Genomic DNA, 11,570 nt, shown 5'->3' with positions numbered 1-11,570 from the left:
GTTATTTCACGAAATGTTTTACAGATCGAGTTATATAATGGAGGCCGAACAGTAAAAATGAATTGAGACCTCCTGCATAGAGTAAACATAAAAGTTACATATCAGAGCACAACAGTGGCTGAATCAACGCAGTGACAGAATAATGACAAAATAATAAATAATGGGATATGTATGTAAGTAAGCGAAAATCAATAGACAACGATGCATGGGCGGGAAGTGTAATATAGTGAAACTATATTACTGTTTTGTTGTGTATAAAAAGACAACAATGTTGTCTGTGAGCGTTGTCTGACTGACAGTTCCTTGACATTGTCTATCAACGATGTCAGGGGACATTGTCGTTTAACAATAAACCACAATGCATCGTCAAAAATTGTAGTATAGTGAAACTAGGTAAAACTATAAAAAATCCGCCAGAGAAATCCGCCAGATCCCACGCATTGTGGGAATAAATTTAATGCGACGCAGTCAGCGAGGAGCTCCACACACCGCCCTGTTTGGCTTTGAGACAAATCAAGGCATTGATGTCATGACATGTCGTTCAATATCGCATGTTTTTCATGCATTCATACATGTCCAATTTTGTATATACAATGTATGACCTGCCCCTGACCTTTCATGTCATGGCATGACTTCTCAAGTTCGTCATACAGTCATGTTACGCCATACCAATTTTGCTATATATTCATTTAATGAAAACGGCCACGTGCTCTCCAAGACTGTGTCACGTAAATCGTGCCGTACATGACATGCATGTCATGATTTTCATGTTAGGACCTGTCCCTTATGGTCGTCATACACTCATGTCACACCATACTAATTTTGGCATATATCGAGCTAGCGAAACGGCCGCGAGCGCCCCATGACTGCGTCATATAAATCATGTCGTACATCAGGCACGTAGCCAGGATTTTTTTTCGGGGGGGGCCCAAGGCCTAATTATTCGAAAGAAAGTCTTTTCATGGCAAAAAGAAAAAAAATGTTGTCCGGGAATATAAAAGGCTGGACGAATTTCGGGGGGGGGCCGGGCCCCCCGGGCCCCCCCCCTTGCCTACGTGCCTGTCGTACATGACACGCATTTCACGCATTTCGTTATTTTCATGTTACCACCTGTCACGTATGTCCGTCATACAGTCATGTCACGCAGTACCAATTTTGGTGTGTGTCAAGCTGGCGAAACGGCCGCGAGAGCAGTAAGACCGTGGCATGTAAATTATGCCGTACATGACATGCATGCGTGGTAGGATGCGTGCGTGGTAGCCGAGCGGCTAACCACATCGCGCCACGGAGTGAGGGGTCGCAGGTTCGAATCCGCGGTCCCAATCGAACCAAAGATTTTTTTTATTATTTATTTATTTATTTGCATCTGCCTCAAATTTTCGCTCACGGACAACGCTGATTTTTCGCTCACAACCGCAGACGCCGCCGCCGAAACCAGAATTTCTGCAAAACGAGCTCTTTAACGCTATCGCATTAAAAACAAAGCAAAAGAAGCTACACAGTCGCAACATATTACTTGTAGTAGCGACTTCACAAGTAGGCGGACAATTACTTTTTACGTAGCCCGTGGCGATAGCCAACCTATGTTTTCGATTTCGCTCGCTTTTTCCTGTAGATTAAGCTGAATTAAGACGCCTTGCCCATGGGTTGTTTCTTTTTTCGTGTTATTTGTTTGTCCTTGCTTCGTTGTATCGTGTTCCTTCCTCATTTTCTCTCGAAAGAGAAATGTTTCCAGCGACCAGCGAGGCTTTTTTATATATTGTGCCGAAGACAGATTACTACCTTCTGCATGTCGAACTTAATGAAATATAAAAAATAGACCTCACTAAAAAAAAAACATTACTACCAGTGAGGCTAACATTTGTCTTCCGAGAAGGGAATTCCGCTAGAGTGAATCAGAAGTTGTTGATGGTGTTCGCGGGACAAAATGGTATATATGTTTGGCCGCCGTAGGCGCTGGATGTTCGAAAAGCAAAGACAGGCTATAGCCGAGTAGTCAGATAAGAAGGTAACGAAAGTGAGTATTTTGGCTTCGTGCAGAGAACAGGGTATAGCGTTCATGCTGTGGAAAGTAAATTGCGAACAAAGATATTTGACCATTAGGAAAAAATAAACGTAAAGTAAGTCGCTGTTTGGCCGGAGAGGCGAAGCGTTGATATCGAGAACAATGTTGCTCGATAACAAAAGGAAGTGAGGCTCGTATTTGTATCGGCTGTTTAAATTGTGGCCAGCATTCACTTACTAATTAAATTATAAAACATATAGCGTCACACGCGTGCACAGGCAAACATGCATGCGCAGAGCTCACTCGATGACCGCGAGCACACTTTCCCACAACGTTGGCGTAATAATGAGCACCCGAGCTTGGAGAGTTCGTGCTGCCTCTCGCTCAATGCGCCTCATAGTTCAGCCTTCTGGCATCGCGAAGTGGATGCGATGCCAGAGCTTCAACTCTCAGCGCAAGGCACAACAGCTTGCGCTCCAATGGACAGGATGTTCCAACAAATGTTGCCATCAACTGATTCTTCTGGAACCCTCTTAATTCTTACTACTCAATGACAACAATAAACAGGCAAGCTCGTCAAAGAAAAGTTCGCTAAATCGACCCCACACGAGTTCGCTAAGGCGTCAGCTGGATTTGGGGCAGCATGGACACATCCGACTACCTCCTTAGTGCAAGCGAGGTCGTACACTTTGAGCTTTTTTTTTTTAAACGAGAGAATTCAGCGACACAGGTGAGACAATTCGGCCGCAAAATATCGCGGCCGTATCGTCTCACTTTCGTGACGGTCTGTTATGAAGAGGTGTAGCAGTATGCAAAGCATTCTGGATAGGCTGGGGACCACTCAGTCATACAGAACCTTCGTTAACAGGAATTGGACTCCCTGCGATGCTTATCACGTCACTGTGGATGAAAAAAATCTACAATTATGCGGTTCATCTGTTGGAAGACAGGCAACCAAAGGAGGATAACCCTCGAAAATCTGCTGAAAAAGATCAAAAAGTAAGACCAGTAAGACCCAGTGAAATTAGCCAAACCACGGGGGCCACAAGAAAAGAACTCGGCCCAGGCTCCTCCTCTCGGATTTGCCCGTGATTCTTGTGCGTTTTCCCAGTGGTGATGGCCATGAGGGATCGACCAAGAGTCGCAAGAAATCATAAGGCGTTCAGTGCTAGCAAAAACCGTGCAACTTTTGTGGTAAAATCGAAGTACTAGAGAGAGAGAAAGAGAGAGCTATGCAAATGATGGAAAGGCCGGGAGGTAAACCAGAATTGAAACATCCGGTTTGCTACCCTACAATAGGGGGAAGGAGAACTGAAAGTACGCAGAGAAAAGCAGGCGTGCAAAAAAATGTTTAAAGAAATAGAGAAAAGGTGGGGTTTGACGCTCGCTGCAAATATATGGCGAAGAATAATAATAATATCTGGGGTTTAACGTCCCAAAACCACGATATGATTATGAGAGACGCCATAGTGGAGGGCTCCGGAAATTTCGACCACCTGGGGTTCTTTAACGTGCATCTAAGTACACGGGCCTCAAAGAATTTCGCCTCCATCGAAAATGCATCCGCCGCGGCCGGGATTCGATCCCGCGACCTTCGGGTCAGCAGCCGAGCGCCATAACCACTAGACCACCGTGGCGGGGCATATGGCGAAGAAAAACTAAACTCTGCGCGACACTGGGAACTGAACCCATGCCTCCGCACAGCAGTAAGGAGTTCGGAAGCGAACGCATTGACTGTAAGCCTTTCCGTTCGGCAATTTGTGGTGGTTTCAACGCATCTCGCAAGCGGTGATCGTATACGTATTTCGGAGCATAGCTACTGCACCTGGCAAAGACCGCTGTGTGCATCAAATTAACTCGTTCTTGGGAAGCAGCGATATATGCTGTTACATCGCGCACTCCTCGTATATATAAATTAGTTTAAAGCATGAAGATTCGCCGGTATCAACTAATTCTTTTCTCCCCACTCTCACTCTTCAACTGCTAATACGATCATTCCAAGGATTTGGAGACATCTGTACGTGGCGCCATCTCTCGGCGGCAGCAACGGCGTCCTGCCATAACTGAAGGGGAAATAGGCGAGAAAAAAATCGTATCTCTTGAAAAAAGCTAGTTGTCAAAAACGTCTCCGGTTTCTATACAACAGAGACCTACTTGAACATATTGGTAAAATGGCAGTATCGCACTAGAAAGCGTGTGGCTTCCGAGGTCAATTGAACACCGCCCATTAGAAACACATGGGGCCCCATTGTAAAATATTAAACACTCTGGGAAGCCACGCGGTTTGTAGTGCGACACAGTAATTTTAACAGAACGTTCAAATAAGTCTCTGCTGTATAGAACCGGGAGTGGTTTTTGATAACTACCTTTTTGCGTCAGATATAATTTTTTTCGCTTATTTCCCATTTAGTGACAGCAGGCAACCGCTGCCACCGACGAGAAATGGCGCTACGTGCACATGTACCCAATCCCTGGTCATGTCGGATGAAGCGCAATACATGCAAGGATGCGTGGCTCTCTCTTGCTGCGATATACGTCGTATATGGGTCTACGTCACTGAGCACTTAACACAGCGCAACAAAAAGCTGCTTGCCAAAGCACTGAAAAAAAAAACGTGCCAGGCGGGGTGCAAGTTTGTTAGGACATCAGGAGAAAAGATTTTCGCACGTAAAGACGAAAACGCAGAAGTGATTCGCACCTGCATTGAAAATGACCTGAACAAAATTGCACCAGAGGGGAGTGTTTCTGGAAACTAATACTGAATTTTAGTGCGGACCGCTCTTTTTGCTCCGATCTCACTTAACTCTACAAAACGCTGGTGTATGGCAGTACGCCCGCTCCCGGGAGAGAAGCGGTTTTCGGTCAGTTTGTCGTATCATTGGTCCGAGCGCGAAGCAGTAAGATCACAACGCTCACAGCGCGTAGAAGGTATACGAGCCGTTCGCTGGGGGATGTCTGCCGAAACAGCGCGCGTGCCAGAGCTTTCGACCGCGCTAGTTGCTGCTCGAGTTACGCGTACATCCCTTCCTGCTCCTTCGCCCGGCAAATGACGGGCGGGGCGTTTCCTTCTGCTTGAGGAGCAATCGACGGCAGGCCTCGCACGAGGGTTGATCCGTGTGACGGAGATGGCCAGCTTTTTTATCTCTGCCTTAGCCATGTTCCTTGCCAACGCTCGCGAGCCTTTACTCGCGGGTAGAACATACAATGCGCGGAGCGATGTTATCGATTTAGAGTTTATACGGTACATGACGGCGACGGTGAAAACCTTAGAATAACAGAGAGCTGAGCTAGTTGGTAAGTATTCATTCTAAAAAAAAAGACAGGGCGTGCAAGCACGCACACAAGAAAGAAGTCAGGACACCACAAACGGCGTTTGTGGTGTCCTGACTTCTTTTTTGTGTCCGTGTTTGCACGGCCTGTCTTTTTTTTTTAGGGTGAAAACCTGTCCTGAGTGTCCATGCAATTGCTAACGCAATAAAAAATATACAAGAAACCATCGAAGCGGGCTCGCCTTTTTCCTGGAAAGCTGCATCGTCTCCGCTGTAAAGAGTGCGTCCGTTGGAAAAAAATTGGGGGACGCTTAAGCTTCGCCTTTAAGAGTTGAACGCGATAGCGATATCCTGCCCCTAGTGCGCACTTCGAACACTACGAGTGTTAATTAGAATGCGCGCACTAAGCTGTGTGCCATATGTAGTGGGCAGCATGCTTTAAACCAGGAGCAATTATGCGCGAGAAACTTTTTCGAAGTTGCGATGCACCCACTACGTGGTCTTAAGGGAATACGCGCAGTAATGTGTGTGCCTTTTGTAATGGGTGGCTGTCTTTAAACCACCAAGTCGTTATGATACTGACATGGTGTGACGCCCGATGGCAATGTACGCTTGTACCACGCAATATAACAGCGATATTACATCTCGTACTGCGACACCCATATACAGGACGCGTATTATTGGGAAACCATGAATTTTAACTTCAGGCGGCTCCACGCAGAGGTGTGGCTGTGTTACTGTTCAATATACTGAGACAAAAGCTTTCAATGAATATGCAGAAAAGGAGAGGAGAGAGCGGGCACCCTTGGCGTACAGAGCGCTGCAATTCTATAGACTTTCCTACCTCTTTGTTAACTATCAGGCGAGTAGTACATCGTGTATATGCCATCTTAACGGCTTCTGTTATCACTTTACCAACGTTCACGTGCTCTAAGACTGCTATGAGCAAGTCATGCGGAACGCGATCGAAGGCTTTCTCCAAATCAACCTGAAGCATCGCAACCGGAGAGTTCATGACATCGCTGCATTCTAGTACGCACCTCGCTTTATGAATATTCGTGAAGATGCTCCTCCCCTTTATTCCACATGTTTGATGCGGACCTACAATTTCTTTTATTACGCCCTGTAACCTACGTGCAATTATTTCCATAAAGATTTTGTAATCTACATTGGTTAGACTGATTGGTCGATAAGCGGAAACCTGCCGCAATTTGATTGGATCATCTGTTTTAGGAATGAGAATAGTATGGGAGGACAGAAATGACGGAGGCAGAGATTTCACCTCAAATGCTTCGTTGATTCAGGCTTTATGCATGTGAAGTGCGGCTACTGGCGTATGCTGATGACATAGCGATTTTTTGTACAAACCTCGAAAGTATTGCAGAAGCAGTTAACATCGTAAAACGCTTTTGTGAGGTTAGTGGAAGCGCAGTGAATTGGGGAAAATGTCTTGGTTTCTGGCATGGAGATTGGGAGCTCACGCCAAATTATTTCATGAACGTCCAGTGGCTCACAACACCGGTTAAGTATTTAGGCATTCCTCTCGAAAATTACAGCGACAGTGAACCTTATTGGCACGGGCAGACATCTCAAATCCGAGAAAAAGCAGAAAAATGGAAGGCCAAGGATTTATCCATTTTTGCACGCGCTACCATTTGTAACGTGTTCTTTATTACAAAATTGTGGTACGTGTTGCAAGTACTTCATTGCTCTCGAGTCAGCCTTCAAAAACTTCATCGTATTTTTGCCGTCTTTATTTGGGGTTCCACCTGGGAGAAGACTACTAGGACGAATCTTTTTCGACGTGTGCGTGACGGTGGTTTGGGTTTGTCGCATTTGTTTCTGCGACAGCTTGTAAATCGCTTCTTGTACCTTCGTGACGTTCAAGACCTGTTTTTGCGCACGGTCTGCCAAGTGCGGTTGGCCAATGCTTTGCCTGAGTTTGTAGTGTCTTCTGTTAGGTTGAAAGGTCGAACACAAGGTTACTTTAAAGAGATTATTGAGTGATTTCGCTTCCTCAAGGCACGATTTTCTATTGAATATTTAGGCACTGTGTCCCGTAAAAAGTTATATAAAGACTTATGTGATGTTGTTCTCCCCATTCCCTTGTACCGCTCTCAGTACTGTGGTGGAAAATGGAGCAAAGTGCTAAAAACGCGTAAAAGGCATGCCTGTGCGTCCGGGGGTTAAAACTTTCTTCTTTAAGCTTCATGCTGGTGTCTTGCCAGTTAAGACGTGGTTGTCTGAAAAGGGGTTGTTCGTTCCGTGGGGTGACCAGTGCTTTTTATGTCGCAAACCAGAAACCATTGAGCATGTCTTTCTGGAATGCTGGGACGGGGTGTTCTTCTGGGACGTCCTGCAAAGGACACTAAAGAAAGATTTCCCATTGGACGCACAGGGCATAAGGTATTTGATGATTGAAAATGATGATGGATTTCCTTATGATATCACAATGTTATTGGCGCTTTACAGCATTTGGAGGTCCCGAATGGCTGTACGTAACGCTGATGTTGACGCTCGGCGAGCCATAGATTACTTTTGTGAGACGCTGACTTCGTTTCTTGAATTGCAAAAAATGCAAAAGGATGTACCCGATTGGGTACCTCGCATGGAATTGCTGTTGCACATGAAACAATTGTAGACAGGATGTACTCTCTTCTCACGGTTGAAAACTGAAGCCCTGCAATAAAGACAAAAAAAAAAGAGGTGTGGCTGTGTGGTAGAACACCTGCTTGCCACGCAGACGGCCTGGGTTCGATTCTCACTCGGACCCAACATTTTTATTATTTATTTTATTTGCAGCTTTGTCGATTTTTCGGTCACGGACAAGATGATGATTTTTCGCTCACAACCAACGGCGCCGACGCCGACGGCGGAATTTCTGCGATACGAGCTCTTTAACGCTATCGCGTTAAAATTATATAATCCGGCGCCTTTTCCATAGACGGTTTCAAGAGTGCGATAGCAGGAGCACGTGGTGTACCCCAAGAAACTTCCGGTCACCTCATTTATTATTCTGCAACACCGAAGCGTAAAGCGTTTTTTAAAGATTTGTCAGAGTAAGGGAATACTCTTTTTCCAGTTTCACATTAAAGAAAGGCGCTTATAGTTAAAGACTAACTATTTTAGTGCTGTGTGCAGCTTAGAAGAATATTTAATTCAAATATTTTGCTAGGCAGAAAAGTGTTGAAACTCTACGGGCTACTCGCCAAGGCTTTCGTTCCCCGCCAATCCTGCTAGCCTAGGCCAGCGCAGGAAACCGGAAGCGATCCAGGGCCTGTGTTATTAAACAGTGAAACCCTCTATTGGTTTCGTTCTCGTCTTCAATACCCTTCTGACAGGGGACATCTCCTCGCCACTTATTTCTTCATAAAGCACGCGTACAATGTCAGCGCTAAGCGTTGAACCTATCATGATTTCGCGCTTGTCGAGTACAGTCTGTTATCTCTGCATGCGCGGTCGCAAACGCACAAAATTGAGCGCAATCAGTTAATCGCGCTCGATAGTCGTGCGAGAGAAGCAAGAGCGGGTGGGCGGCTGCATAGCAAAGCAGTATGGGTGACAATTCACAACTGTTATTTCTCGTATATGGACCAGTCGAGAGTATGTACCCTGATGATGTCACGTGAATCACTGCTCTGGCATCACGAAGTGCACCAAAAAACAAGAAACGCCAAAAAAAAAAAAAAACGCGCTCGTTTGTTTTTGTTTTTTGTTATTTTCAGAGGCTGTTAGGGGGCCCTTTATAAAAACAGGGCGTGCAAACACGGACACAGGAGTGTAATAAAGACACCAGAAACGCCGCTAACAACTGAAAAATCACACAGTGGCGGAACCGAAGGTAGACACAAATATTTATCTGCGCATTCCCACGTAAGAGGCAATACCTATCAATCACGTTCGTGAGAGATAGCTGTTCACTCTCTCGACTTTTCTCTTATGTCCGTGTTTCCACGTCATGTCTTCTTAACATGAATACCTACCAACTAGCTCAGCTGTATTCTAAGTTTGCCATTCTTTTTACTTCTGTATTTATTTATCGATTTACTCGAGTAAGAATGAAAGGAAAAAGTATACTAACGCACCGCAGTGTACTAGGTCCAAGACTCCAAGAATATGCTATCCAGCGAGTTGGGTCGTCGCCCTTTAAGGCTGAAGGACGCGGCATCGTTAAGGTCAGGCAATACTCGTGATATTTCTGGAGAAGAAAAAGATACTAGAACTTCTGGGGACCTATTCTCGATGCGTTCATCCACAGGAGGTGTCCACAGTCCATTTCGGCAGAGCACGTTCAGTGATTCGAAAAAGCGGTGAGCCGTGATGTCACCTCGCTCTCGACCACGTCGCCGCACTGAACCCGACAGCACATTCCTAGCGTAAGAAGAGAGTGGACGAAATGCACAGAAACAGGAACTTTTCAAGTCTGAATTTGCATATGAATGTGTCCCAGATGTTTGATAACGATGCAGGGAATGCGTACCGACCTTATACAGCTGCCTTAGACGAGCGGCCGCATTAAACCTAAATCGATAGCTAACACTATCAAAAGACATGTGCACCGAAAGTCGGATCTCTGAGGGCTGCGTTTGTTGCACTGCAGCGCATTCCGTCCCTATCATTTGTGTCGAGAGCGTTTGAAAGCTTCGTGATGTCATGATGGTGCTGCAGAACAAGAACCGGAAACAGGGGGCGCGCTTCTCGTTGAGCCCCCGCTATTCAGCGGGCGCTGAAATGGACAGTTCATTACATGGACACATCGAGAAGAGCTCCTCCGGCGAAGTGCTGTATTTTATTTCTAGATTCCCCATTAGAATTAAAAGAAAAGACTAACGGCGGCGCGCCGCAGTTATTGCGCGGCGGCGGCGTGACCTCTCTTGGGACTTCAGCGGCGGCGCGAGCGGCGTGGCCAAAAACAGGCGGCGGCGGCGGCGGCGCACACCTCTACGTGGAATGCCTAACCTTGAAAATGTAAAACCTTCCGGTTTCTGTAATTTACCGGCCTTCATCGGGTGATGAAAAGAGAATGTGTGAATTCATTGAAAATTTGCTACAATATGGATGCTTTCATAACGAACTATTTTTGTTAATGGATGACATCAATGTGTTTTATTCAAATTAAAAATTGATGAAGGAGTTGTTGTCGCCATTGCTTGGTGACAGCTAACCCTTTCCACTTGGTTGTTATGATAAAAAAATAAACAAATATTATATGTATATACATATATACAGTCCTACATTTGGTAAGTTCAAAAACTCTCGTTTGAACAGAGCATACACACTTTCAATATAGTCCGCTCAATAGTTACCATAAATCTTGGTGTCTTCAAAAAAAAAAACGTTGGAGCACTTTCATTGCTTTGTGGTTTATCCTAAACGGCCATGGGCCTAGTATTTTCACCAACGAAGACGTTCGCCCCGAGTCCAGCGTGTGTAGTTCCTGTTCGAGTCTCTGTCTATGTGTGTCGTGTTTGGGACAGTCGAGCAACAGATGGTGCACATCCTCTTCGTCGTGGCCGCACAAACATGTTGACGATGATGCACGCTGAATCCGAAAGCAGTGCTTTGTGTAAGCAGTTCCGAGTCTTAGGCGATGAATGAGTGTGTCGATACTTCTTGGGACCTGAGGGTCTAATTGGCACTCAAGGTTATGGTCAACGGCGTACAAGATCGATTCCGTTGTCCTTTCTGAGAAACAGGTGGATTAGCATAATTCACGTTTTGCTCTTCGTAAAATTCGGTGTATGTCGCATTAGGATATAGAAATGAGGCGGGTTTGTGTGTAATGATGAGCGGCTTTCGCCAACTCATCTGCCATTTCATTTCCCTTGATTCCGCAATGATTGGGAACCCACTGAAATGCCACGTGATGATCTGACTTCGTAGTTCCTGAAAGCTCTTTTAAGATCGCGCATACTATACGTATATCTATTTTTCCTGAAGTGGCATTTTCCATACAAGCAAGAGCCGCCAGGGAATCTGTTATTACAACCCACCTTCTTGGCGTCGTTGACAATTTAATAAAGCTGATTGCTAGCAAAATGGCTACAAGCTCCGATGTTGTTGAAGAGGAAAGATGACCCAGCCGGCATCCATATTCTTCAAACTCCGGAATGATAAATGCTGATGTCGCAGTCTCTTTGTTGACGGAGCCATCAGTGTACACGTGAGTGTAGCCTTGGTACCTGTCAAACAGGTGATGTGAGGCCAACTGCAGTGTGGCAACGGCTGGTATACGTCATGTTTACTACGAAGTCCTTCTATTGACGTTTCAATAGTTGGTAGCTGTAGCAACCAGG

The sequence above is a fragment of the Rhipicephalus sanguineus genome, chromosome 1 (genome assembly GCF_013339695.2).
Source record: "Rhipicephalus sanguineus isolate Rsan-2018 chromosome 1, BIME_Rsan_1.4, whole genome shotgun sequence".
NCBI lineage: Eukaryota > Metazoa > Arthropoda > Arachnida > Ixodida > Ixodidae > Rhipicephalus > Rhipicephalus sanguineus.
This window is presented reverse-complemented; position numbering follows the sequence as displayed.